General features: G+C 40.9%; 1 long non-coding RNA gene across 1 annotated transcript; it reads right to left on the reverse strand.

The window, feature by feature from the left end:
* Positions 1–2,321: 2,321 nt before the first annotated feature.
* On the reverse strand, positions 2,322–3,273 carry LOC307116950. The gene is made up of 4 exons (XR_013815349.1): positions 3,047–3,273; positions 2,849–2,943; positions 2,637–2,759; positions 2,322–2,553 (listed from the first exon to the last, which is right to left on the reverse strand). It is a non-coding gene; the product is annotated as an uncharacterized lncRNA (long non-coding RNA).
* Positions 3,274–24,024: the final 20,751 nt, after the last annotated feature.

Below are 24,024 nucleotides of genomic sequence, written 5' to 3' on the forward strand. Positions count from 1 at the left end.
AAAGGGAGGCCTCTGCAGAGCACTTAAAACTACTGAGAGGTCCCAAGAGGGTATGAGAGGAGAGTGAGGAGGATTTAGTCTCCTCGCTCCCCTCAGGAACCTGACGATCAGGTCGTGCTGACTTACCTTTATGTTCTCCAAAAGATCGTGGTGGGCAGATATTGCGGCCACACAGCCTTCGCTCCAACCCCTCTTGGAGAAACGAGAGCACAGACCCGATCGGGCATTTCCTGGGGTCTTCTCCACTTCAACGCGTAGGCATGCCGAGTTTGGGCTCTGCCCTAGCAGAAGTGATGGTGGCGACCACCGTAGGTGGCAGGCCACTCAAACCTGCCGCGTCCCATCTAGGAGCCACACGTGGAGGTTCCACAGATCGGGACGCGGGTGCCATAGGGTGCAACATCTCTGAGTGAGGAGGTCCGGTCTCAGAGAAATAGGCCAGGGAGGGGCTGTCGCAAGTAGTATGAGTTTGGGGAACCAGGTCCGGCCGTGCCAGTACGGGGCGACCAGAAGGACCTGCTCCTTGACCTCCCTGATCTTGCACAAGAGCTGTGCGAGTAGGCTCACTGGGGGGAACGCATATTTGCGTAGGCCCTGCGGCCAGCTGTGCGCCAGTGCATTCGTGCCGAGCGTGCCCTCGGTCAGAGAATAAAACAGGCTGCAGTGGGAAGAGTCGTGGGAGGCAAACAGATCTACCTGCGCGTCCCCGAACTGTTCCCAAATCAGCTGGACCGTCTGGGGATGGAGTCTCCATTCTCCCGGGAGAGGCTGAAACCGCGAGAGCTCGTCGGCTGCGTGGTTCAGGACTCCCGGAATATGGACAGCACGAAGGGACTTCAGGCGCTTCTGACTCCATAGAACGAGATGGCGGGCGAGTTGAGACATACGGCGGGAGCATAGACCGCCCTGGTGGTTGATGTACGCTACTACGGCCGTGTTGTCTGTCCGGACAAGCACATGTTGACCCTTCAGTAACGCCCGGAAGCGGTGCAGGGCGAACCGTACTGCCAGCAACTTGAGGCAATTGACATGCAGAAGGCGCTGGGGTCCTGTCCAGGAACCCGCGGCTGCTTGTCCATTGCACATGGCACCCCAACCCGTGGCAGTGGCAACCGTCGATACGACAATATGCCTGGAAACTCGTCCTAAGGGCCACCCATGCCAATGCCATGCCCATCTCGGGACTCGATCGCAAAGCCAAAGCTGAAGCGGTCTCATATGAAACAATCCGAGCGGCGTTACCGCTGCTGCAGATGTCATATGCCCCAGGAGCCTCTGAAATAACTTCAGTGGACCGCACTCTTGCTCTCGAATTAACGAAGGCAAGTCAGCAGTGACTGTGCGCGCTTGCTGGTAAGCAGCACGCACATGGCTACCGAGTCGGAAACCATACTGAGAAAAGAGATCCTCTGCACGGGGCAGAGTCGCTCTTCTCTCAGTTAACCCGAAGGCCCAGACGGGCTAAGTGCCGGAGCACTTAGACTCTGTGTTCGCACACCTGCTCTCGAGAGTGACCCAGTTTGAGCCAGTCGTCGAGGTAGTTCAGGATGCGAACCCCGTGCTGCCTGAGTGGCGCAAGGGCTGCCTCGATAGACTACGTGGATCGTAGTCTGCCCGAACACTGCCCGAACGTGCTGAAGCCCAAACACGTCGAGCAGTAAATGTGCCCATAGACAGCAACGGAGATCGATCGCACCCGGAAATGCACGGGCGAGCCGTCTTGAAAAAGACGTGCCACGCGCAAGCTCTTTCACTGCATGAAAAGTGGGATTTTCGACCCCGTAAACGCCTGTATACTCCTGGAAATCTCCCTAATTTTCGGCAGTTTTCGACAATTTAGAGGCAGCGAACGTCGCGTTTGTCTGTGCCACAAATTGTCGTAAACGAACCATGACGTAGGTGGAGAGCCCCCCGCTGAGAGACCGCGCGGAGGTGCGACGCCTCTAATTTGCATATGAATAGCAGCGAAACCAGAGAGTCAACGGCCAGACTTGAATTTACTCACTCACTATTGGCTGAAGCCACTACATTTAAAAAAGAAAAATCCCTCGTGATTGGTTGGCAGATCACTGCAAACCAATCATTATTGGTCCCCCTGGCTCATTATAAATGTAAACCCCAATAATAATAATAAATATATAATTTATGTTGTAATAATTTGTTTCATATTAATGTTATTGTGCTATGATGTATTCATACCATCAAGGAATATATGGGAAAATTATACGGACCGTGCCGTTTATTCAAACAAGGGGCTTCATTTATAAGCATACAGCTGTTCATTCAAGAGAAAGGGCTTCATTTATAAAACACAGCGGTTTACTTAAAGAAAGAGCTTTATTGTTAAACACACAACTATGTACAGTGCAGCAGTAATGTCTCGTAATGTAATGTAGAGTTCGGCGTGCTCCAGGCTGCGAGAGCGCGGTGGCCGCACAATCCATCCAGACACCCCGTCAACAAAGCCGTCTTCCTCGTCAAACATGAGTTCAATGGTCGCGGACTTCCAAACGTCCACCTCATCCTCATCCAGCACTCTCTCGCTTCCAGCAACTGTAATACAATCCATAAAGACAATAAGCAACCTGAAAAATACTCACATTGACAAAAAACGGATCTAATATAATAAATCTTACCCTTTTTCTTCTTGATCGACTCCGAGCTAAACTTCGCAGTTTCCGCCTGCTATGTAACGTTAAGTTCAGGTTGTTTGTATCTGAAGCTCCAGCGTGTCGATTCATAATACGTCTTACAGGCAGCTGGAAAACAATTACATGAGACTGGTATTAATAAAAACAGTCACGTTAAAATTAAACAAGGAATGAGAAACACATTAGAAGTTACTTACACACAATGTCGTCATGATCAGCGGTTAAATCTGGACTCGCGGAAATCGCTCCAAGCAGATAAGAGCTCACAGCTTCGTTATGAGGCGAGGATAGTCTGTGTAAACAAAATGTGCAGTTTTAAGCTCGGATCTATTAACGCATCCATTTCCTTATACAGCTGAATAAAAGCATATTCTTTAAATCGTAACGTTACATACCCATGCTCTGGTTCATAGCGACTGCAGTTTGCCTCAGAGTTATGAAGACGAAGACAGCCTCCTGAAAATGAGTCCAAAAAGTTCGTCGCGTCCATGCAGAGATTGAGTTGAAGACGGTGTCCTGTCATTGTTGATCACGAAAAAGGAAAGCAGCAAAAAACATAAAAAAAAGTTTAAAGCTCGTCTTCTACGCGTCATGGCCATGACCTCGACCTCGCACCTCATTGGACTAGGGCTATAATAAGGAACGCGCCCGGGGCCAAATCTCTTTATACGAAACGCGTGACTTATAATCGTTTCAACCTTCAACACGCCCTGTTTTCAGTGTTGCCAACTCTCGCGAGACAAATAAGCAACCGCAGCTTCAAAAACAAGCCCAAAACAAGCCCAATATTATTATATTATTTAATTAATTATTTTTTTTATCAATAAATGAGCAACATATGAAACTGAAACCTCTCAGAGTGTGAAAAGCAAAAACAGATGTGATTTTACAAAAATCATCAAATTGCAAATTGCATTGAATTTTTCTTCAATGAAGGGGAGAAGGAAGCAGGATATTTGAGGACGGATTATTACAGCACTTGTATCGTTGCACTGAATGCCTATTAGCTGTGAGAAGACAGTGTCAGTCAATGTATTGGACAAAACAGCGACCATAAATGTAAAGAAACGAAGTTGCTTATTATATTTTCCTAACAAGCAACCACATTTTTTAAATAAGCCCAAAAAACCGCAACCCGCGACTCGTGATTTCTTAACGCGACTTGCCAAAAAAAGAAGCCCAAAGTCGCGTGTTATACGCGGACTTGGCAACTATGCCTGTTTTCCGCTTCAACGCAGCAATTTTTTACGTGTGTCTTCTGTATGTGTAGACCCATGGTGTAGACACGCACATTCTGGTCGTGTAACAGGCATACACGCACAGTCGACGCACAGTTTTAACATGTTAAGAAGACACATTTGAACGTGTTTCTTAACGCGCACATTCTGTACATGTCGAAGTGTAATATTTTTTTTTAAAGCAGACTTACCTTTAGATGTAGCTTAGGCTACATACAGATTAATATAAGATATTAATTAATTGCTTAACTGACTACTGTGCTAGAGTAAAGTAGCCTAATGTTACAATGTATATTAAGTAAATGCTTAATATTATACAATTATTATAATTTATCTATATGGGTTATTGTTTGTTTTTTAAAGTTAGGCTATATATAATTTCTAAAAGTATAGGCTAATTTACACAGCACATATTTATAACTGAAAACACACACAACTTTATTCACTTTCACATAATAATGTTTTTGTAATTTGGTGTTTAGTTTGTTGTATAGTTTGTTTATACTGTTCTGTCTCTGTTTTGTTTCCAGGAACATCTGATGAGTGCTATAATAAAATGACTTCATTATATTTAAAATATGTTTTGATATTCATTTTATTTATATTATTAATATTTTATTTACCCATAAACGTGTCTTTAGGAAGCCATAAGTTATAGAGACAAGAATAACTTTTGCCATTTAAATGCCACATTCATTTACTGAGGACCCATACAGCCAATGATCATGTGTGAAAACACATACATAAATTGATCACTTAGAAATCAAAACTAAGGTTTGAGAAAGAAAGAATATGCATACAACAAAATATATTGTTTCATAGCAGCTTCAGTAACAAGTTCAAAACAAATTCTGCTGTAAACCGGCTCTAACAAGCCAATATAGTGTCAATATTCAGCTCAAGTGACTTCAGTGTTGATTCAGTTCAGTTGATTTCAGTTCAACTGTAAATTCCTCAGTTGTGCATTGTGTGTAGTTAGATATATGCAAAAACAACATTTTTGGAAATAGTTAAAATAGTTTTGCACAAAGTGTTGCTTTTGCAAGAGATGTCTGATGTTTTGTGTGTAGAGTTACAAGAAATGGAGCCATATTTTCAGAAATTGTGTGTAAGCAATTAGATAAAACTGTAAATGAATCCAGTTTATTTTAGTTCAGGACTCATAGTCCAGGTGTTAGTAATCTGTGCTTAATCTTTGTTCCAGGCAACAATTTTTTAACTCACGATTAACTAGATTAAGGCCTACTCTTGGCATAATTTAAACCCTGTCCAGGAAACCACCTCTTGAAAATCTGCATTGATAATTCATAAAATGTGGTGTGAGCTCAATTTAAATGACAATTACAGAAAAACACAATCTGACTTAACTATAAACAAACAAACTTGTACTTTTCACATTTATGATTAATAGCCATTTAAAAAATCATTCACAGTGCAGGGTGGACAAATTAATGTTGGTATGTAAACTGTATGCTTTACTTGATTTATTTGTGTGCTTTGGTTCATTGTCTTGTTGCATCACATAACCTCTCTAAAGGTTGAAGACATGAACTGCTGTCCTGTATTTTTTTATTTTTTTTACATAACATTGGTTATTGCTAATGACATACAGAGTAATTAATCTACACTGTGAGCCCGGACAAGTTGAATCTACTTAAAAAATTGGAGCAAACTGGTTGCCCTAAAAATTTAGTAATGTGAACTAAAACGAGTACATTTAACTTAAATTTAAGTTAACATTTTAACTTAAACTTTAAACTTGTTTTAGTCAAAAAAATTCAGAACCTAGATAAAACTCCCCCTGCTGCTACTCTGATTTGCATTTGTGTAGCTCACAGCATCTTCATTTACATGATAAAGCCTCCCCTAGAATTAAGGGGAGGGGGGGTCATGGGGGGACAACTGCCAAGCAAGGCCCACGTCAATTTCAGACAATTTACGGCAGTTTTCGGTGTTGCCTGCAAATTGCCGTGCACAGTCGTAAACCTGAAGTTTCACGGCAATCTACAGTGTCACATACTGACGAAAATCCCACTTTTCATGCAGTGTTTTTGTGAGAGGAAGCCTCGCAGTCGATGCCGAAGCGCCCAGGGAAACACACACCAGCCGTCTAGCAGACCACTGCACAGATCAGCAGACAGGAAATATGCGATCACTGGAACGCGCCGTCACACCAACACTGACTGGAAAGCCGCTCGTCTCGAAGAGGCTGACAGAGTCTCAGAAGGCTTGTGAGGAGTGAAGGGATTATATTGGGACCCCCATTCGTTAGTCACTAACGTTACGTCGTAGTGACTGGACGAAAGGGAACGTCTCGGTTACGGATGTAACCCTCGTTCCCCGAGAAGGGAACGGAGACGTAACGTCCCGTTGCCACATCAGCTGTGCTACCTGGAACGCAGGAGTTCAGTCTTGTCTCCTCAGCAGGTAACATAATGCGATATTGTCACACTCCTTTTATACTCACGCGGTGAGGCGGAGTTACGTATGCAAATTCCGCATGCCCCGTGGCATTGGCACGCCATTGGGCGTTTTCTAAATGCTCGAAGAAACCCCCACTCGTTAGTCACTAACGTTACGTCGTAGTGACTGAACGAAAGGGAACTCAAGAACTCAAGAACTGCAAGACTGAAAATGAGAGACTGCAAGACGTCATCGAGTCATCACAGCCACATTTGCTTTGTTTTAAAAGTCAAGTCACAGGCATGTGATCAGCTAAAAACAAAAAAGAAGGAAGAGCTGACCACGCCTCCAACAATTATTTGAATAATTATACAATAAAACATTAGCCTGGCTCTGCCTTCCTACGTACTTCTGCTCAATTTTCATTTTCCTTCAGTACTCCGTCTGGTATTGCGGTATATTCTTAGGTTTTCTCTGAACAAATTTTTACCAGTCCAATCAGCGAACAGAGGGAGTGGCTGAGAACGATGACGTTGATGTTGTGCGCTAGTTTGAGTGGTAGTTCAGTAATGGCGGCGGAGAAAGATGTGAGCGAAACCATTCATTTCGTTGTGGCACCGCTGCAGAATATCCAGAAGTTGAAACCTCCTCCCCACAGGGTTCAGGTCAAGTTTGATTTTCCAGCTCGCTCCGTTAGTGTAACTATCACCAAGGTGGAATGAATAAATGTATGCAAACAATAAACATATACGCATATAGGGAAAATAACAGACAATAATTTGAGTGAAATACGGTGCCAGACATCCTAAAAAACCCCCCAAAATGATTGCTTATCAATAACTATGTGGTTTTAAATGAATCAAGTGTTTCTGTTAAAGTTAAACAAATGGTATTAATAATTCTCACACCGATCTGAATGAAACACACTGGAATACAACACAGCTGGTTGGCGTGTCGCATATTGTGTAGTCGTTCAAGTTTAAAAATGGACGAGTATAAAACCAGTAACCAGCTCGCACTGTAAGACCGCATGAATTCACTCCAAGGATCGGTAGCGAACCGCGGTGAAGGCCGCACGTGTTCAGTGTTTCAGCTGGAAGAATGGATTTGATTATAATATTCTTTATCTGACTCCATTTATCATAGTTGTCGCATTTAGAAGAGAATGCCAACTGGTTGTTTGATCATTTATATTTGATAGTTAATCATACATTTAATCGTTCCGTTTGAACCCGTTGTTGCAATTATACCGTTCCACATTGTAATTAATAATTACAGTTCAATTCAGAAAGGATCAAAAATTTAACAATTTATTAACAATCAAGTAAATGTAAAATGTCAATTACATAATAGGCAGAAATCTCTTTTAAAAGGAAACACAAATTCTAGTTATGGTTACACTTAAAATAGTTTCAAATAGATGTAAACATAAACCCTTAATTCTACTCAGTAGGCCTCTGCCCAAAATGTTACCTGTGAGATAGAGAGAGAGAGAGAGAGAGAGAGAGAGAGAGAGAGAGAGAGAGAGAAGAACGAGAGAGCTAAAGAGCAGCTCTCTCTAGAGAAAGCAGAGAATCAAAAGAGAGCGAGCTACAGTTGAAATCCTCTTTTATCCTCTTCCCTGATGTCACCAAATTAAAATCTGACTCAACCATAAAAACTGACCAATCAGACCAAACCGTAAGACATTTGAAAATAACCAATCAGACGAAACTTCCCCCATTGTATCAAAGTTGTGAAAACCATTTGGCAATTCTTATGTCCTTCTAACTCCAACTGGCCCTAACTCTGATGGCGTTAAGGGGGGAGGGGGTTGAGTCAATTTCAAATATCTTGATCACGATGATGGCTGCTAACAGTAAAGCAGATGATTTTGTTCTATTTCAAATATCTTTGATTATTTTCCACCTTACAGCACCAACCAGCAAACGTCAATAGCGGACGAGAAACTCCACGTAATTTAAAAATACTACTGTTATTGTGTCACAAATTGTAGTTTTGAGACTTTTTCAGGCGAGAATATACTTGTTTAAAGATTAAATCTGTGGTTTATTTATAAAGAGAGTGCCTATTTGACAATTTTATCTGACGTTTTCGGAGTTGTGAGATCCAGGAGATCAGCGGGTGTTCAGCGCTCGCTAACCCCGGCGAGAGCAGCCTTTCCTCGGCCAGGTCTTCTGCCGTCTGATGTCTCTGAGATATGATTCGTCTTGTGTGGATCTAACGGCCGATCTTTGGTACCCGAGCAGCGTTCTTGATAAACGGCTAGGCTCTTATAAAATACCGATTTTACCGACACGGCACATTAAAAACACGACATTGAGTGATTTACTCCCGTCAAGCCAGTCACGACGAAAATAGTCTGCACACTTATTATGATACCTACGATAATCTGCATGAAGCGCAAAAAGACAGGCTTTGATGTGTTTTCCATTCAGTAAGTAAAAAATTAAGAAGTTCTTAAGAAAATATTTGAGAACTTCTTTAAGAATTTTTCAAGAATTGCACTTAGGAACATTTTTACGAACTTCTTAGAATTTATCTTAAGAATTTTCTTAACTTCTTACTTAAGAAGATTTTCGTGAATCCGGCCCCTGGTCCTTAGCAAATGAATGAGCAGTGGAAAGGCGGCTTAACATTCATGGTTGTCTTAATTTCTTTGTTTTCAAATGTTGCACCATTGAGCTTTAATTTTGGAAGAAAAGCGCAGGGTGACCTTGGCTAAGTCCAAAAACGTAGGCACACTTGTTGCCTCGCTGCCTTATCAGGCTTTGCTCCCACACAGCACTTGCAGAGGAGCATTTACTGCAAAGTTGAAAGAATCCAATAATTTTGAACTAAATTGCATAGTTTAATATTCTGTACATACACTTAGTGTATAATAAAATACAGAATTTGCATTTGCAGCTGTACTAGTGGTTGTGTGCTGATTGAAAACAAATTCATAAAACATGCTTGTGCACGATCTTGTTTGGCCTAGAGCTTCAGTTGAGCTTGTGCCGGCCCTTTAGACAGGACACCAAAAACCAAACGATGGTAAGGTTTTGTATTTCTTTTGTATTTCACCTTCCCACACATACAGACTGAAGCTCAGCATAGAGTGATTGATCAGTAATGTAATCCAAAGCATTGTATGTCACAGTGTGTCACACTGAACCCTGTCCTCCTCTCTGGTCCATAGCCTCTATAAAACCCCAGAACTGCCTTTTACAATCTCGCTGTGATTCACACTCACTGATTCCATAAATCTCCCAGCATTCAGCGCTGCAGAAGGGTGGGGGTCAGGGTTCATGAGGCGATATGTGGCTGAGGTTGGAGGAGTTTCGCGGTCTCTGTGGCGACGTGAGGCGGTCGAACAGAAAGCAGGGTTGCTCAGGCGTGGTTATCGCTTGCTCCAGAGGGTCCGGACTGTACTTTTAACGCCCGGCCGTTTAATGAAGACCACAGGCACGCATTGACCGTGACTACCCCGAACCGAGCAAAAAGCCCCTGCAGTATAGAAATTGGCCATGTTTCAAAAGTTTATAAAAACAGTTGGACCTAATGGGTCAATTGCTGTGAACACCGAGTGGAGTATTATTGCCAGGCCACTGAATGCATTAATGACTCTCTGATCTGCAGCTGTGTGTGAAGGGTGATAATGGGGCTTTGCAATTGACCCAAACTTTCTCCATTAGATGTCTGACACGATACAATAAAAAACGTTAAAGAATTCCTTAATGCTTCTGGACAATATACCACATGAAACAACCACTTAGTGCTCAAATAATGCAATATGCAAAGAAATGAGCATTAGATCATCTGAAATAATAACAGAAATCTAAGCATTCAGGGGATATTTTTCACTTAAAGGGATAGTCCACCCAAAAAATAAATTGTCATAATTTGTGATTTCAATCCTGTTCTTCTGTGGAACCTATAGAAGATGTTGCAAACCAAACATTTTTGGTTCCCATTGAGTTTCAGTGTACTTTTTTTGTCCGCACAATGGAAGTCAATGGGAACCAAAACTGTTTGGCTACCCAAACCACCATCGCAAGCACGACTTGAGCAGGATGTGGTAGATGCTGTTTGCATTGCAGCCAATGAAGACCATAAATGGGCATTATGAAAATTTGTTACAGACCTACATAAAGGTGCATAACTGTTTTTTGGTTAAAAATTATTCTAAATCATTTTTTGAGTAAGTACATAACCAGCCAGTGTCCAAAAGCCAGATTCGCAACGGTAAACTTGTAATAATGTGTTATAATTTGAGTGGTACTAGTAGGTTTCAGCGGGAAATACGAGCTTCCGTCCGTTTGTCTTTGTGTCATTTACGTCACGTCTGTACACATAAACAAGGAGTCCGGCTAGTGTGAGGATGCTGCAGGTGGTGGATCATTTACAGCCTTTGCTCACAGCCGCTGGAATAATTAAACTTATCATTTAGATGGCGGATTGTAATCCAGAAAGGTCCAAACGACAATCATCAGTGACAACTGGAGATTCCCCCATAGTCAAAAGCAAAAGAATAGACTGTACAGAAATTAAAATCTACAGGTATCGCTAATACTTACACACTAATACACATAGTCACACAAAGGCTGATGTCCTTAACATTAACAATGTGAGAACAAAGTATAACAATAATAATAATTTGCACGGTTTGATGTGATATAAGCTAAGCGATCGTTAGATTTAATCACTGTTGCTAGTGCGATTTATTTCTGCTCAGTTGGTTAGAACAAAAGTTACTTAGATGACATTTTTCGGTGAAACTTCTTATTTTGGTCATAGAATCTGTGATTCTGAAGTATAGTATCCACACCGGTGCAGTGAATGAATAACAGACACACACACACACTCCTCAAAACATTAGATTCATCCGTACTGAGGGGCCGTGCTGATGCACAACCCACATAAAGATGATAATTTCACAAATAACTGCAATTGCAGGTTTCAAACAGAGATGGCGACAAAGAGGCAAAACTTACAGACTGCAGCTTTAATGCTTCGTTCACACCAAACGCGAATAGAGTGCCTGGAGCGAGTGATTTCAATGTTAAGTCAATGTAAAGACGCGTTGACGTGCGTCTGGAGGTCGTGCAGTGCGATAGACGCAATTTCGCTTCATACTCGTGTCCAGTTCGCGCGAAAGACGCGAGGGATTTTATTTGGTGCCTTTTGTGTATTCGCGCATTTGAAGCGAATTCCCGTCTGATGCCCGAGTTAAAAAATCAGAACTTTGGCGTCTATTCACGCCACGTTAACCAATCAGGAGCCTGCTTGCTGCTGTCACGTGATGAAGTGACATGATGAGAAACCCAGCATAATTTAAAAATACTACTGTTATTGTGTCACAAATTTTAGTTTTAAGAATTTTTGGATGCCTCTGTAGTGGTTAAACATGAGATAGAAGTCTTGTGTAGATCCATGGGCGTCGGGAGCAAAAAACAAACAAAAAAATGTGGTAGATGCCATTTACATTAGGTACAAATATACCGCCTTGTTTGCTAAACGTCTGGTTGAGCAAGACAAAATCATGGAAATCACTGTATCTTTGAGAGCGGCAATAGGGTAGGGGTAAGATGCATGGCATCAAGTTTTGACGCAAATCGAACCTCGGTTCCAATCCGCCTTTTGCCGTCACATATTTCCCATCACATATCAGATCGGAAAGGCATTTATTTTCAATAAAAATGAAGAAGATATTAGAAAAGTGGAAATAAAGCGTCTGACATGTGTTTAATAACAAGTGTTTATTGGTTAGGGGTAGGCAAACAGACATGCTGAATTAAAGACGATAAAAGTGAGTGGGTACAATATCATTGATCGTAAAAAGTGGGTGGATCTAACGGGCGATCTTTGGTGTCATGAATCTATAATTTGTTGTCTGCCAAATCGATTTGACTGAAGCCAAAGAGAAGTTTCATAACTTTATTTTTTAGGATATTTAAATATACATGCAGTGAAGATAATGTAGTGCGTTGCCTGGACCACATTTGTGTGGCTATTAATATTTAATATATGTTTTAAATGAAAATAAAAAGAAGCAGAGTGGTGTTTCATGACATATTTCTTTTTGAGCACCTTGAACGGCGACTTGAACGTCTATTTCGCTTCAAACGCTCGATTTATACGCGCGTCCACAGCGAATGGATTCAAAATATTCAAGCGTCCAACTAGACGCGATTTCGACGCTCTATTTGCTTTTGGTGTGAACGCAGCATAAAAACTCCATTCCGGCAGTTTAGAATCGCTTCTTTCATTTGGGAGACAACATTTATCCATTTATGGTGCACTTTGATCTTTGAAAGTTCACAAACATCTATATGATGCACTACATGAAAGGTAAACATAATAGGGGCTGAATGATATGTTGAAACACAATCTCATGACAATTCATACCTATTTTACAATTTATATCTTACTAATTATTATACAAAATCGTCACCACGTAAAAGCGAGATCAGGAAATATGTTATTAAAATGTTAGATGTTGCTTCCTTCTTGTAGTTCCCCAAACTTTGTTAGACCAAGATAACGTCAACAGTAGCTACAACTTTGTTGGAAATGGTCAATGATATTTACAGCTTTTTTTCTGACAGAAAACTCATTTTACCTGGCATGCAGGGAATTCACTTGCATATCACATTTCATGTGTATCTTTCAATCACATGCCACCCTGTTTGAGTTTCCCGCTTACACATCTTACCCCACTCACCCCCTACACAATAACCACAAGTTGTTATCTGTTCCTTGATGTGTTTCTCTTCTGGGACTTATCGAAGCGGCTGGACTGAGTAAGATCTCACCATCACCTCAGCGAGAGGAAAGCACAGATGTCCCGCGGCAGACAGAGCAGACCCGTGCTGTCCCACGGGCACGAGTATCAGTTTATATGGAGACGTTAAAGCACTTGAGCTCTGACTATGAGCTCATCAACACTAATGCCTGCGCCGCGTCTGCCAGCGCGCAGTGTGAGACCAGCACACAAGCCTTCGCCGTGCAACGAGGACCAGAAAGACAAGGAAAGCCAAGGGGAAAAAGAGGGAGAAGAAGAAACAACAATGTTTGTTTGAACAATGGCTGCCCAGACTGTTCATCATAGGTCTTAGCTCACGGTGAGATATATATCCCTGGCAAGCAATTCCCCCAAATGCCGAGGACTTACAAGCACATAAAACAAAGCGTGGTGCCGCGGCGGAGGGGGATATCGCTATGATTTCCTTCAGAGGGGAGTGAGGGCTTTTGTTGGAATAGCTCTGTCCTTGTTTTAATTATTTCCTTAAGAAAACACAGAAAGCTAGATGGAGAGCGGCGTTCCCGGGATGAGAGAGGAAGCCGAGTGTTTGGTGAGGGGCTTTAAGCCGCGTGCTCCCGGTGAGGCCATGTCTCTGTGACTTCCTACTGCTCCATTCCGACGGGGTTCGGAAGTGCGGGGGTGAGGAGGAGATAAGGGAACGTGGCTTGCACACACTCAATACTCACTTTCCCCCAACATTCCTCAGCTTCCCTTGCAAAACTGCCAGATTGTCCCAGAAAAGAGCCTCTGCGTGTTTGCGTCAAGCGGGACATAATAGCCGTTTGATAGCGGCAATCATTCTTAACCCTACACTCTAAAAAATGCTTTATTTTTATAACCCAAAGACTGGGTTCAGCCTGCTGGGTCATTTTATTGGGTTATTTTAAATTTTTTTACCCAGTGCTGGGTAGTTTTTCTGTAACTCAGCCGCTGGGTCATCACATACCTACCCAGTGTCGGGTCAACGTAACCCAATGTTGGTTAGTCTATGCCAACCCGGTTAAAACTGGAAACATATGTCATTTTGTGTTCTGTTCTGAGAGAAAACTTCCTGATGCTGCGTTCACACCAAACGCGGATAGAGCGCCTGGAGCGAGTGATTTCAATGTTAAGTCAATGTAAAGACCCGTTGACGCACGTCCGGAGGTCCTGCGGCGCGATAGACGTGTTTCGCGCTGCGCGATGGACGCGATTCCGCCTCGTTTTTACGAATGACGCAAATCGACCGTCTTGCGCAAGGGATTTTATTTGGTGCTTTTTGTGCATTCGCACGTTAGAAGCGAATTATCGTCTGTCGCCCGAGTTGAAAAATCTGAAATTTGGTTTCTGTTGCGCCCCGTTAACCAAACAGCCTGCTCGCTGTTGTCACGTGGTAAAGTGACGTGATGAGAAACCATGCATAATTTAAAAATATTACCATTGTGTCAAAATGTAGTTTTAAGACTTTTTCAGGTGAGAATGTAGTTGTTTAAAGCTCAAATCTGTGGTTTATTTATAAAGAGAGCGCCTATTTAATAAAAAAATCCAGTGGATCAGCGGCGCTCAGCGCTCATTAACCCCGGCGAGAGCAGCCTTTCCTCGGCTAGTCCTTATGGCGTCTGCCGCTGGCACGGATGTCTCTGTAGTGGTTAAACATGAGATAGAATTCGTCTTGTGTAGATCTAACGGGCGATCTTTGGTGTCATGTATCTATAATTTGTTGTCTGCCAAATTGTTTTGACTTAGGGCAAAGAGAAGTTTCATAACTGTATTTTTTAAGGATATTTAAATATACATGCAGTGAAGATAATGTAGGAGTTGCCTGGACCACATTTGTGTGGCTATTAATGTTTAATATATTTTTTTAAATGAAAATGAAAAGAGGCAGAGTGGTGTTTTATGGTATATTTCTCCTGGAGCGACTTGAACGAGCGTCTATTTCGCTTCAAACGCTCGATTTATACGCGTGTCCAATTCGCTGTGGACGAATGGATTCAAAATGTTCAAGCGTCCAACTAGACGCGGTAGATGCGATTTTGATGCTCTATTTGCGTTTGGTGTGAATTCCTGAATGAAATTAAAGTTTGCATTACATTGTATTCCTACATGTAAGTCACAGCTAACGTCTGCTGGGAACGCTAGCCGAACGCTGTCCTGCTCCGCTGTTGATCTAGTGCACTAGCGGCGCGGCTGTGGTCGGGCTATACGTTTGACGGGTTGAAACTTAAATGTCTGACAGACGAGACGGCACAAGGTAAAGCTGTTTTTATGTGACTTTTCAAAAATGAATATATAAGATTGTTATTTAATGAACTGGAACAGCTTCTGATAGCAGTTTTCTTCCCACAGATTCCCATTGGCTGCTGTTGCTGCTCCTGTCACGGCCTAAAACATTTACTAAATTGTCATTGAATAAAAAATATTGTAAATGATAACAGAGATTTTGTATTATTTAAAATGAAAAACCTTCAAAATCAAATTGACTGACCCAGCGCTTTCAAAAAACAACCCAGAAAATGGGTTAATGTATAAAACCCAACAAGCTGGGTAAAAATAACCCAGCATGTGTACTGTCGCTGGGTTGCCAAATAACCCATAAATGGTTGTTTCTAAGGCCTCCAAATGATTAACATGATCAAAACTTTGCTGGAAAAAAACTGTTGCACACAATCTACTACATGCCTTCTGTCGTCTGACTGATAGTTTAGACTTTGTTTTTTTTAAGTAAAGGTCTTATAGTTGGTTATAGTAAAACGTGGTTCACGTGTGTTTTTGCTGTAAACTTAAGAAAATAACTTTCATAGTGTTAGTAATATTTAAAGATGAACACTTACTGGACAGAAGCAACTCAGGTTTACTTGATGATCAATACATTATTATTTAGAAAAATCATGTTCAAATGTGAGTCTCAAATATGATCATCAGGCTTTTGAGGAAGGTTTATTTGTTCATCTCTCAATCAATGTTGGATTGTATATGTTTTAAAAATAGAGCGCTTTGATAATAAAACTAAAATTTTAAATCTTACTAAGACATCATTGGGAGACCGATATTTATATGCATTTTATGGATGTAGTCTGTTGTATTGTTATAGAAATCTAATACTACTAATAATACTACTAATACTACTAATAAACACATTTTAGCTCAGGTTTGGGCCTCTGAATACAATTTTGATGCTTTTTTCCTTCCCCCTTTTCCCCTCAGATTTTTCCCTGACTATTCATATGTCAGGCTTTACAGGGTTTAATGATAATCATTTATTTACCCAGCCGTTCAAGCAAATGTATCAATTTTGCCATTCCCCATTGGTCCTCATTTTCTTCTTCCTTCCAAAGGCCTCGCTACTAGAATTTGCCCAGGCGCCTGCGCAATCCACTGGGGTAAAATTAGGTGAGAGGACTGGCTTTGCTTTCACAAGGTTTTTACGGGATTAGAAGACGTTTAAGTTATTGGACAACTAATATGCATGATTAAAGCTGTTGATGGTTGCACAAAATGGAGAACAATTTTATTGGCCTCCCTCGAGAATGTGTCCATAAAGCCATTTCAGTGGAGGTGGAGATTATAACGCTTTATTTAACACTTGATCTCTGGATAGTGGAGCCTGAACTGCCAGTGAACCTCAGACAGAATTAGCAGAGTATGTGAGAGTCGGCCTAACCGCATGCTAATGCGCAACACTTTGTCTGGGGTCCACGTCAGGTTTTATTTTTTCACTCCATTTTTAACACCAGGAGGGAGGGAGAGAAAAGAAGAATATATATTAGAGGGATATATATTATTTCTTCATACATACATACATAAACAAACAACTGAATGAAAAAATAAATAAATATGGTCAGTATGTTCATCAGTGTTGGGGATTTTTCCAAGTTGTCTTCGCTGCAGCCAATGACGCACTGGATTAAACTCATGTACAGTCAAAACAACATTTATTCAGACATTGTCTCACATTATCACAGTTTATTCGCTATAGTTTAGAAAATGGTAATAAAATATGACAAGAACTCAGAGTGTCAGAACAACTTCATCTTGATAATGTCAGATAACTTTAATAGAAAGGGATGTAATGGATTACAATCAGCTGTTAAATTTAAGTACACACTTAGATAATACCAATTTAGCTCAACCAATGACCAACAATGCTTCATTTTGTTCGGTCTGTGGTGTCAAAGGTCGCATGAGCAATTAAAGAAAAAAACCCTTCTGCAAAACATGCTCAGGTCAAAGTGTCTGAATCATTTTGCTCCCAAATTTGTATCAGTTTTACTGGTAGTCACTGTATGAAGACTGGGTATAATATGTCACAGTTTACTTTATTTTGCTCTCCTCACATCATAAATGAACTATAGTGTCCTGCACATACTAGTAAAACATTATATCTGGTGTCTGAATCATTTTTGGTTTGGCTAAATATTGCAAAAAAGTCTGGCAGTGCGCGTTCAGGAAGCACATACTCTTCAAATGACGAAATTTGCGTCACGCGCAGGGTACGCTGACCCTCACTTATGCGTAAAAAATTAAGTATACATTGGCCTTCACATTGCATTATGGGTATTCTCGGTACATCGGTTGTACACTCATTATTGCGGTGCATTGTGGGATTGAATGAGTGCACTCGATAGTCTCCTCTATGGTTTCGGACACCACTACAAGTGGCTGTCCCCTCAAATAGTGTCCTATTTAAGGGTATAGCGGGCGATTTTGGACACAGCCCTTGTCTTTCTATAGAGAAAATAGTACTAGTATGCTACAGTAGTGCTTGGTTCCAAATTATGAGGTCGTAATGAATGAGTCACTGGGCCCTATTTTAACAATCTGAAGTTCATGGCGCAGGTGCCCTTAGCAAGTCCGAATCCACTTTTGCTTGTTTAAACAGTCGGCGTGCCCAGCGCATGGTCCAAAAGGGTCGTCCCTAGTCTCTTAGGACCCTTTCACACCTACCTTGTTTGGTCCTGATTTTCAGACTTCTCAGTTTGGTCCGGATCAAAATTACAGATGTGAAACCTCCCTCGTACCACGGTCCGGACCGAAATTTAGTCCGACGAAAAGAGGCAGTCTCGGTCCGGATCAAACTGAACAAAGGTTCGGTTCGTTTCTAGTGTGAAAGCATTTTCTGTATGATTCGTACTTTCAGACCATTTGCAGGAAGTTCTGTTTATGTTTAAATATTTGTATGTTATTTGTAAATTTCATCTAGGCTACATTGATTATGAAAAGTAAAAAGATGCGCAATATGTCAGAAGACAGAAGGTCAGAAATTATTTTGAAAGAAATTTCGTATGATTTGGCTTAGAAAGCCTTTCTTTAATGTGAATTTAGTTTTGTTTAAATTGTATCTTAATTTTAATCAACGTTTAATCAGATAATTGCCTGGATTTAATAAATAAGAAGCAAATAGTCTATAGCAGACAATAATCATGGGCGCGATCACATGCTTTGCACATGAACTTGAGTGTGTCTCAAATAAACCGAAACTCAGCAGCTACTTGTCTCACAAACATGAGAAATATGTGTGTATAAAGCTTGAAATGTCCACTTTTAAACGTGACGAAAAGAAAATAGTCAAGCAATGCGCACTGTTCAATAGTGGCGGTGATATGCGTCCGTTCATTCACTCTTGTCAAAGACGCTGACGTCAGACGCACGTCCGTTTACAAACCAATAAATGTCCAGATGCCGCCCACATAGATGATGACGAGTGGACGTAAATGTGTCATGTAAAGTTCTTTAGTCCGCTCGCATAATTGCAATGTGAAACCAAACCAAAACTAACCGTAAGTATCAAATGTATCAAAACATGAACTTCGGTTCGGACCTTGGTGCGGACTTTCAGGTGTGAAAACGCCTTTAATGACTCATGGGTGTGTTTTGGGTGTAACGTGCAATAAACCAATCAGAGTCTCATCTCACATTCCATTGGGTGGCAGTGGCTCAGTGGTTCATGTAGGTTGTCTACAAACTGGAAGGTTGGTGGCTGATCCCCGGTTCCACATGACCAAGTGTCGAGGTGTCCATGAGCAAGACACCTAACCCCAGCTGCTCCCGACGAGCTGGATGGCGCCTTGCATGGTTGACACTGCCGTTGGCGTGTGAATGGGTGGATGTGAGGCAATGTGTAAAGCGCTTTGGATGGCCATTGGTCTGTTAAAAGCGCTATATAAATGCAGTCCATTTACCATTTAAAAGCCAGTTGTGTTTACATGTGAGCGGAAAGACTGAATGCTTCTCCAGAGAGGAATCCTTTTACTTTTAATATTTAAAAATGTGTGTGTGCTGCTGCGCATCCCTGTGTGCACACACGTTGTGCACCCGCCTAGGCACATATTACTAACATGTCCTATATATATAACACAAAAAATACTGTGCTATTGACTTTAGAGCAGGTTTGTGTTGGTCAATAGCGCAGTCGTTTTCAGTTCCTCAAAATAGCTCCAAGTGTTCAGACCAGACGCCCATGGGTGAACAGATGCGCCAGTGCATTTGATATTTAAAGGTCCCATGGCATGAAATTTTCATTTTATGAGGTTTTTCAACATTAATATGAGTTCCCCTAGCCTGAATATTGTCCCCAAGTGGATAGAAATGTTGATCGGTGTAAACCGAGTTCTGGCTGTCTTTCTCTGCCTTTGAGAAAATGACAGGCCAGACGAGCCAATCCTGAAGTCTCCTGTTATGACGTCCAAACAGGAAGGGGTTACCTCCCTTTCCTTCGCCCAGAGAATCTGGCACGCCCATGCAAACGCTCAAGAGATCATGGCTTGTGAACGAGTGAATGCTGGCAGTTTCTCAGTGTTTGGATGTACAAATGAAAACAGAAGTCTTTTTTCAGTTCCTTCTGATCTGTGATCAGTGATTTCTGATGTGTCGCTAATTATTTATTATTCGTGCACACACTGCCGCTTCTCTCTCTCCCGACAGAACGGTGTTTTCGTGTTTTCTATCTTGTGAGTCAGTGTTTTGTACGTCCTCGTCGCGTCTATCTGTTCTACAGTCGTGTGCATACAGTCGTTTCTGCTCAACATCAGCAGTCACATCTTTAGAGATAAACCTCACGCACGGCGAAGCTCGGCCTTCAACATCCCCGACCCCCAGTACTGCATCTGGCCCACAGCGGAGGCACCAAACGCGGCACAAGATTAAGCAGTGTGAGGGTAAGCGTGAGGGTATCCGGCTAGGCTAGCCAGCTATCCCCACAATAAACTGGATTACATTCGATTACTGCTGTTGTGTCTTTGTTTGCGCTGTGTACTCAATGCGCGTCACTGACGCTTTTCATATGATTGGAACATATGTAAAAATAATGCTATAATCAACACTTACTAACTCGTTCATCTCGACAGCTGAAATGGTACATTGCATGTGTTACAAAGTTGGTAGAATAATGATGAAGACGGACTCGGCATGACTGGGACTCGTGTTTATTCAGAACTCTCAGATACAAACACAATAAACTCGCGCTGACAGACAGCTCTCACAAATCAGTAGATACTATAAATAACTTTGTTAGCAATCGCTGAGCTCCGTCTCTGGTACATTAGTGATGTCCGGTTCGCAAACTAATCATTCTTTTGAAACGGTTCTTTTTAGTGAACCGAATCATTTCACCAAATCGGACTGAATCGCTCTAAAGGGTTCGCGTCTCGAGTCAGCGCTGATCCATAATTTACTAAAGTTACTAACTTTCTGACATGAGTGACAGCCCCTCCGACTAGAAATAAACTAATAACCTGAAGTATATTCTAGTAACTACAACAGTTCACTCAACTGAGACATGCTGAGAACTGATGAGAAGTGAACTCAGGTCCATCCGTCTCTCTGGCAGCAGCTCGTGCCTCGTAGACCTCGTTAAACCACGCCCCCTCCGCTCATTTCAAATGCAAAGATGTCAGCCAATCACAACAGTGGGCGTATTCTCTGAAGTCTCACAGCAGACACGCCTCTTGGAAACAGGGCATTCAGCCACAGGGCAAACATCAGTATTTAAAAAATGGCTTTTATTTCTAAATTATGACATTTTATGATGTAAAAATCATACTAACAATATAAGTACACCTCAGGAAACATTATAAAATAATAGAAAAATGCCATGCCATGGGACCTTTAAACAATGAGGAGCTGGACGTGAAAATGATAACTGTGTCTGGCTGAAATTATCAAAAAAACACTGGCTGTATGATAGGGCACATTGAATCATTTAATAAACTGATTTGTTCAAAAACATTGAATTATTCAGGAATGCAACACCACTGTGTATTGCACTGTATTTCTTTGGTGGAGCAATCAAGACAAGTGAACTGGCTATTTTGTATCTAAAATGTAAGTTACTCTATATTAACTTATTATTTGTCTAAAGGTGATGAAACACAGGGCAACTTTTTGAGCAATGTTGCAGTGAACGGGCAGCCAGGTGAGACACAGGGCCCATGACCGTTCTAAAGTGTCCAGATAGACATTTGTTGCCCATTCTCAATGGGAAAGGGCCCAAAATAGTTGCCTCGTGTATCATCACCTTAACCAATGTCATACACACCGTGCTGTGCCTTTTTTTGTTTGTTTTCTGTGACACATAAATGTCATCGCTACCTGTTCTAAACTTAAACGCAGGTTTTCATTGTTTACTGTGTACAATTTCTTCTCGCTCCCCAGTTATTATATAAGAGGTGAAGTTGCCAAGACATGCAGACCATTGAGACAGCACTCAACTATAATGAGTCAATTTAATCCACTCGCGCTTGATAACACTTGATTGACTTTGACGTTTCACATCCCAGGCCTGCGCGCGTCAACAGGTGGTTTACATTTTCAGCCAAATGTAAAAATAGACTGCGTAAATATTTCACAATTCCTTTTTAATAGACTGAGGAAAGGATCCGTTTTATTTGTGCAGAGTTCATGCTAATATTGACTCGGCGCTTTTAGAGAAATATGTTTAGGAACCTCAAAAGACATTGGGAAAACAGCACGGCGTGTTTGTTGGCCTAAACGCTGGATTCGAAGCTATCGCCTTTCGAAGAATTTCAGGATTAGCACGTGACGGGCGCCTTTATCAATCCGAGCGGTGTTGTAATTCAAAGCATACGTTTGCGTTTTGTAAGCAGAACATGCGGTTGTTACTGGAAATAGCTTGTGCAGTGGTCGTGAAAATCCATCAAAGGCCGCGGCGAGCTGCACATGATCAGTTGGACACTTAGCAGAGCAGCTCTGTTTATTTCCCTTCAAGTCTTGGTCTATCACACTGCAACTGGGATTGAAAGGAACCTCAGAACCGAATCTAAACCGCAGCCAACGGTAACATCCAGCCTTCACAGTGGTGGCGTCTCCCTCCATGGCTTGTTTTTGGCAGACTGAATCCAGAACTCTGTAGATCCTGACACGGCCCGTGCCAATACTTCTACAGTACAATATGCCACAGATCGGCGATTATATCATGTTCGGCAACCCACTCGCATCTAATGAATGCAGCATGGCACACTATGCTTGAAAATGCTCCCGCGTTCAGCGTCTTCTGAAGCAGGCCCATCTTTGTGTTGGCTGGCACTGCCGTTCAAATAAACACAGCGAGCCGATGATAATTGCATTGTTGGGAGCTGGCCTTTCCAGAGCTTAGAGGACATGGCCAATTAATCAAGTTCTCTTTGTGCAAGTCTTTATGGGTAATGACCAGAGCGTTAACATTCACACATGTGGGAACCATTTTGCCACCCCTGCAGCCCCCCCCCCCCTCTCTTCATCAAAACGGGGGTAAATATCATTTTTAAAAATGAGGCTACCTCTGGTTGCTACGCCTAAGCTGTATTATTAATAGCAATAATAAGAGTTGCTCCTCCAGGGTCTGCCTAGGAGGTTTATTTTCACTCATTTCTGTCTAATGATGGTCCTGCCTCTGGCCTCTGTCCACAGAGCACCCTAGTGTGTGTGTGTGTGTGTGTGTAGAAAACATGAGCAACCCAACGCGTATGCCAAATCTAGTTTATCTATTAAACTTTTTTGACTGTGTCCTTTCAATATATCTGTTGCATGTGCAAAGAAACATTTAATATCCTAAAAATATATTGGCCATGATTTATTAAGCAAATATAGCCATGATTTGAATTCAGACGAGATTGCAATGCCGAACACACTGCAAAAATATTGTATTTTTTTCCAATACAAATATCTAAACATGCTTAAAAAAAAAAAATATATATATATATATATATATATATATATATATATATATATATATATATATATATATATATATATATATATATATATATATATATATATATATATATATATATATATATATATACATATAGGACTAAGAATAAGATTTATTCATCTTTTTTAAAAAACATTTCTAAATTATTTGATGAAAATATTTAATATTTTTAGTTTTAATTATAAACTTAATTTTTTTTAATTACATTTAAATTAGGGTAAAATCGTTATGTTAATGCATATATTTGCATCACACAAAATAATATAAATGTGTATTTTTATAGTTTAATGCATATGATTAATGCATAGGATAACGAATAAGATGTATTTATCTTTTTTACATTTTTTAAAATTATTTTATATGAACAAAATGCAAAATCAGGGAATATTTTTGCATTAATTAAAATTTAAAGTTTATTATTATTATTATTTTTTTTTTTCAAAAATTCCCCCCAAAAATAAAAACTAAGAATAAGATTTATTTATCTTTTTTTTATTATTCTAAATTATTTTATGGAACTATTTTTTTGTTTTAAGAATAAACTAGATAGATATGCTTAAAAGAAGAGGAAGAAAAAAAATACATTAAAAATATCTACAAATTCTTAAAACAAAATAAACAAAATTGCTAAGCAAATTCAGGGCATATATTTACATCACACAAATGTGTATTTTTATAGTTTAATGCATATGATTAATGCATAGGAAAATGAATAAGATGTATTTATCTTTTTTACATTTTTTTAAATTATTTTAT

This window comes from Gobio gobio, assembly GCF_949357685.1.
Source record: "Gobio gobio genome assembly, chromosome: 20".
NCBI classification, from domain to species: Eukaryota; Metazoa; Chordata; class Actinopteri; order Cypriniformes; family Gobionidae; genus Gobio; species Gobio gobio.